The 5,850-nt window shown below is 42.8% G+C and overlaps 1 pseudogene; it reads right to left on the bottom strand.

Moving 5' to 3' along the window:
* Nucleotides 1-1,503: 1,503 nt before the first annotated feature.
* LOC147464677 (putative pentatricopeptide repeat-containing protein At5g52630) lies at nt 1,504-2,584 on the bottom strand (annotated as a pseudogene).
* Between the last annotated feature and the right edge of the window lie 3,266 nt (nt 2,585-5,850).

Raw genomic sequence — 5,850 nt, forward strand, 5'->3', positions numbered from 1 at the left:
GTCTACCTTAAGACTGGGGGGCGGCTCAGGAGAATTGGTAAGAAAATCCAATAGAGTAGCAAGAGTCTTAAAGTGGGGGGAAGAAGCCAGATACTTTAAGAACTCCATCTTACATTGGTCCCCCTGGCTCTCCAAAGTTGTATATCCTCCACAAAATCCCTATTGGATTGAGACAGCAAGGAAGTTGAATAATAAGGGTCTGATCCGACTTGAGCACTTCTGGGACAATGCCAACAAGAGTTGGAAAACCATTGACCTTATGATTTCTCAGTACCAACTCAATAGCTTGGAGGTCTTGCTTGTCCACAAAGTGATGAAAGAACTTGACAATCTAGTGATGCCAAAATCTATGACTCGGAGTTGGACTGGAAAGCCTGGAAATGGCCTGGAAGCAGTCTCTTGTGGAGACCCCATAATAAAATCATTTATCAGACAATGATGCAAAAGAAGAATTGGTCTAGCCCCCTTAATAAGATATGGAAAAAGCAATGGCCGGAGGAAAGGTGGGAACATGTAATGGAGAACATATGGAAGCCAAAGGTTCCACAATACATGAAGGTTTTCTTATGGAAGGTTATTTGGGGTGCTCTACCGACGGGGGTGAAGATTCAGGAGAGAGGGATTGGGTTAGATCGATGCTTGGGGTGCAGGTTGACTAGTGAAGATCTGGCCCACCTTTTCATGGACTGCCCAGCTATAAAAGGCCTCGCAGGGAAAGTATGCAAGTGGGTCCAGAGAACATGGAAAATTAGTTTTTTCAAGACTGACCTATGCTTTGGAGGTAAAAACTCAGGTAGTCCTCGTCAGCACTCAGATTGTTAGATACTTCTTCTTTCATAATGTATGGCAAACAAGGAACTGCCGTGTGTTTGAAGGAGGATTTGACATGGCAAGCTTCGCAGAAATTATACAGGAAAGCAAAGCGCTAATATGGGCACTCGGGCGCAAGCATCAGTCGGAGGAGTGGTCTAGGACTACTTGTGCCTTGCTGTAAGTAGACGGAATACCGGGGGCAAACCTTGGCCATCAGTAGGAGTGGCTGCCCTTATAGCCGTTGTAATTATGATTCCTGGATGTTGTCATGGCTTAACATGAGCATGACAAAACCTTGTAATTTTTTCGGCTGCTCAATATAATTCACTCACAATTGTGAGTTTTGAAAAAAAAAAAATAAATCAATAAAAGAACCACCTGTTTGCTATCTGACAATCTGGCATGATTCAGGCTTATCTCTGCCCGAATCTTAGCTGATTGCCATGATCACAACTACCTACGATTGTAACCAAGCAATATAAGCATTTCAAACAGTTGAAACGTTGTCCAATCTTTGATAAATATGTGGAATCAATGTACAAACATTTGTTTGTAGATGTCGTATACGTACTTTGATTGAAGATATACCTTGCTACTCAAGAAAAAGGTTCGAAAAAGAGCACCACTCTGTCATAGCAACAATAAAGACTTCAAAGAAGCTGACATGAAATTCAGAGTGGTGATTATTCCTCACAGAGTGTCGGGTGCCTCCTCCGCACGCTTACTCACACCCGCAAGAAAACTTTCGGTTTCTATCCCTAAGCTTTGTGTTGCTCCTTCTGAAGGCTCGCTAACACCTGCAAGAAAGCTCTCTGCTTGAATTCCTAATACCTCATCAGATGGGGTGAGACCTTGGGCAATCATCCGATCTCGCATGGACTGAGCCTCCTCACGATCCTTGCCATCCAGCAGGGAAACAATCATTAGCTCGTAAGCTGAAGCATTAATCTCAACCTCCTCAGCGAGAAGAGCCTTCGCCTTATCAACGAAACCTGCTCTAGCATCCACTGAAAAAAGACTAGCGTAAGCTTTGCAATCCGGAACATCGACTTTCTCTTTGAGGTTCTTGAAAAGAGTTTTTGCCTCCTCAACCAAGCCCAGCTTTCCAAACCATCCAATTAGCGTCATCAGAGTCTCCACCCCGGGCCTTATCGCCATGCTTTCTAGCTTTAGCAGCACGTCTACCGCCCTTTGAAACTGATTTTTTTTCTCGAAGGCAGCAGTAAGCATGCTGACTGACTCATCTAAAGGAGCAAATCCTGAATTCATCATATGTTCCATTTTGAGGACAGCAGATGGTAGCAAATTTGAGTGAATATAAGCATTCATAAGAGCTGAGTAGATACCAGGCGCCATCTGTAACCTTAAGAAGGCATCCTCGTTCATAATTGAGAAAATTTTCAAGGCCTCTACAGCTTAACCTTGTTTCCCATAGCCATTAAGAACCGTAAGGTAAGTATCAACAGATACATGCAGCTTTTCCTCCTCCATTTTTGCTAGCAATGTTTCTCCCTCTTCAGGATTCCCAGTTTCAGAGTAAAACTCAATCATTTTATTGCATGCTCATTGAACGTATTCCATCGAACATCTCTCTAGCTTTATCAAGCCTCTTTAGTTTGCAATTCATATCAATCAACAAAGTGCATGCTACAAAATCAGGGGGAAAGCCCTTGTCATCCAAAGTACTCGTCAACCTGTCTACATCATCATAACGTTCTAAGTTCATGTATTTTACTAGAATTCTTTGCAAATTATGGCTTCGAACTTCAAAAGTGCATTAATAATGGACCATTATCTCTCTCTCTCTCTCTCTCTCTCTCTCTCTCTCTCTCTACCATGGAGGAGATTGATGAGATCCGCCAGCGAAGAACAATGATGGATCTCCTATGTTTTAGCTCTTTTGAGGATTGTACACCTTGCTCATCATCTTGTATCAGTTCTCACCCACTATATTCCCACACGCACACCCACATTGTGTTGTAATAGCCCCAAGTCACTACTTTCACCCCCCTACTCATATCCTACACAATTCCAGCTAGCTGCTTAGTTCACATCTATCAGTGAAGATTTTAGTTTTTCACTTCATTTTATTTTTGTACCCAGACATTGTATTAGATCCACCAAGATTGTATCGGTTTGATCTCATAGGTCATTTTGACCTTTTGAAGATGTTTAGTATAAAATTTCATTTCATCTCTCTCTCTCTCTCTCAGCAAGGCAACGCAGGGCAGGCGCGAGCAGAGTAGAGCGGACGTGAGCAGGGCATGCATGAGTAGAGCAGAGGAGGCAGAGCAAGACATCCTATGCGTAGTTGAGAAGACATCCTATACGTAGATGGATTTTTCTTTTGAGATGAAGCACCCCTGGAACTGCAACAAGTAGACATGGTTTTTAGACCAGTCATGCACAATTTTTGCTTCCCTCATGAAAGGAAGTCCTCAGATCATCTCAGATGCCATAGTGTGCTTGGAGAAATCCATAACAATGAAGGTATTTCTTATTTTATGTCCAAAGACCTTGATCTTGAGATCTTCTAGAATCCCAATAGGTTTAACAATAGACCCATTGGCCATCTTTACTACTATGGTTGTGGTCTCAAGGTGAGGTCCTCGCATAGTTTCCCAGCAATTTTTAGTCACAATGCTAGCCTCAACGCCACCATCAAGGATTCCCTTCACAGTTAATCCCTTGGTAGTGGTTGGAATGGTTGCATTGGATTCATCACCCTCAAAGTATCGTCCCAACTTGTTAAGAGGTATTTCTACAACAAGGTTCTCATCTAGGTTGGGTTGTGGATCTAAGTGTTCCTCCTCTATTGGCATCTCCCTAGCTCCATCCATCTGTGCAAACTGTGGTAGGCCAACTTTCAGTTCTCCATTGAGGAAAGATCAAAGAGCTAAGAATAGCTCAGGGTCTCCATATAGTTTGGACATGATGGTGGTTTTGACTTCTGAAGCCATGAAATCAACAATATTTAAAGGCACCTTTTGGGCTTCAATCCCTTGACATGGGGAAGATGGGATCTCCATTTCTTCAATAGGGTCAGGTGGTCCCTCTGTAAACATTCTTTCCAGCAAGAAGTGAGTATGTCCACTTTCCCATGACTTTAATTCACTTTCTCCTTGGATGACATTAGGTATGGCGGTCTATGGACTTGGTGAGGTTGTTGTTGTGTAGGGAATACTGTGTCTGTAATGTGGATCTGCCTAGGTGTTGGCTCTAGATCCCTTTGGGTATCTTCTACCAAACTCCTTAATTGCTTGACTTGCTTAATCTGTAGAGTTTGGGTAAGTTCCTATCTTCTTCTTGGGTCCTAGCCATTGTGGCTCATGATGATCTTCCTTGTTGGTTTCTTTCTTAGTGGTCGTTTTGGTCTCCATGGTTTCACGTGAATTAGAATCCTATTCAACGTCGTTCATATGTACAGGGTCATCACCAGTCCCTATGTTTATCTTTGAACTGGGGACTGGCTTTGTTGCTTTTTGCGATCTCTTCCTTCGTGTTTTCTTCTTTTCTTGAGATTGGGAAATTGATGCCGTGTCTCTTTCTTCAAGAATATAATTTTGTTTTTGGAGCATCGATCATGTGAGTAGGTTTACTCGTACCACAGGTGTACTTTGTGTTGGCTCCTCAATAACCTCAATCAAGTTTAATGGCATGATCTTCGGCGCATTTGGATTATTTGAACATTGGGAAATCAAATGATCTATGCCACATTGATTTATATGAGTATCGGCATTGTAGACGTGCTCGCTTGATTGGTTTGCATTAGTGTGGCATTCTTTTGTAGCCTAGTAGGACACTCGGCCACGCGATGTGGACCTCCACACTCATAGCATTGAAGAGGTGGTCTCTTGGCAGTGTAATTGATATTTTGGCCTCTTGCAGCAAAAGAAACTACTTGATAGACATGTTTGACTTGTCTCCAATAGTCCTCCATGTAGTATTGTGGACTTTCTTCAAGCGCATCAATCCCATTGGCAATATTAGGGTCTATATCTTCCTCATAGCCTTCCAAACAAGCAATAGATAACTCACAACCCACTTGATTCACAGACGTGATTCTCGAATGTGGTGGTTGCGATCCTAGCACTAGAGGTGGTAAGGGTGTTTTTTGAACAACATTTTGGGCCCTAGAGACCATTTGTTGTGACGTTTGTTCAAGAGGTGGGGCCTGCATCAATGCAGGCACTTGAGGTGTGTCTATCCATGCTAAGATTGGTCTATTGGCCATCGCGCGCTTAAATACTATCCAACCCTTAGCTTGATGACCATACCTCCCACCACAGGCATTGCAATTCCCATTAAATTTTACTCTAAAAGTAGGGCATTCACTGGTACTATGCGGACCATAGCATACTGAGCACCATTGTTGCTCTCTTCTTGGATACATATGATTGTTTTGTGGAGCACGATTGTCTCTAAGTCTCTCTTGAATGGCCTTGGTGAGATCTGCTAAAGTCGATAGGCTTTCTCACATCCCCATCTCCACTAAATTTTTGTGTGATCTTGGCTATTTGTACTACCTTAATTACTTCTAGGTTCTCTATCAGGCATGTTACACATATTCTCAGCAATAGATTGACCGATAGCTTGATCAAATGTTGCCAAGTCACCTAAGTGAGCAGGCACCATGGGTGAAGGTGCTCCAGAGACTACATGTGGAGTAGGTATTGGCATTGGGCTTGGCACATAGAAAGCCCTTGGGTTCCACGTTGTCAAAGATTTGGCGGTCTTGCCAGGAAGGCGCCGGGCCTCTAGCTGTGAGGGTTTGTGGGGAGACTATGAAGCTTTTCACTTAAGCAAGCTTAGTGTTTGTAGAAAATACATTGTGTGAAACCATTGGAATCTTACATGCAGACACACACATACGCACACGTGAAACCCTCAAAACAAAACAAAGATGAAAACATCGAGGCTTTGATCGTATCTAATCAAAGGTAAGATGAAAGGGTTCACCAATGCATTTATAACAGCAAGTCGTTGTGCTCCAAATAGAATGCGAATGGTTCTTTGAAACTGTAACTTAGTGCTTCC

Source organism: Adiantum capillus-veneris, chromosome 1 (genome assembly GCF_014529385.1).
Source record: "Adiantum capillus-veneris isolate H3 chromosome 1, ASM1452938v2, whole genome shotgun sequence".
NCBI lineage: Eukaryota > Viridiplantae > Streptophyta > Polypodiopsida > Polypodiales > Pteridaceae > Adiantum > Adiantum capillus-veneris.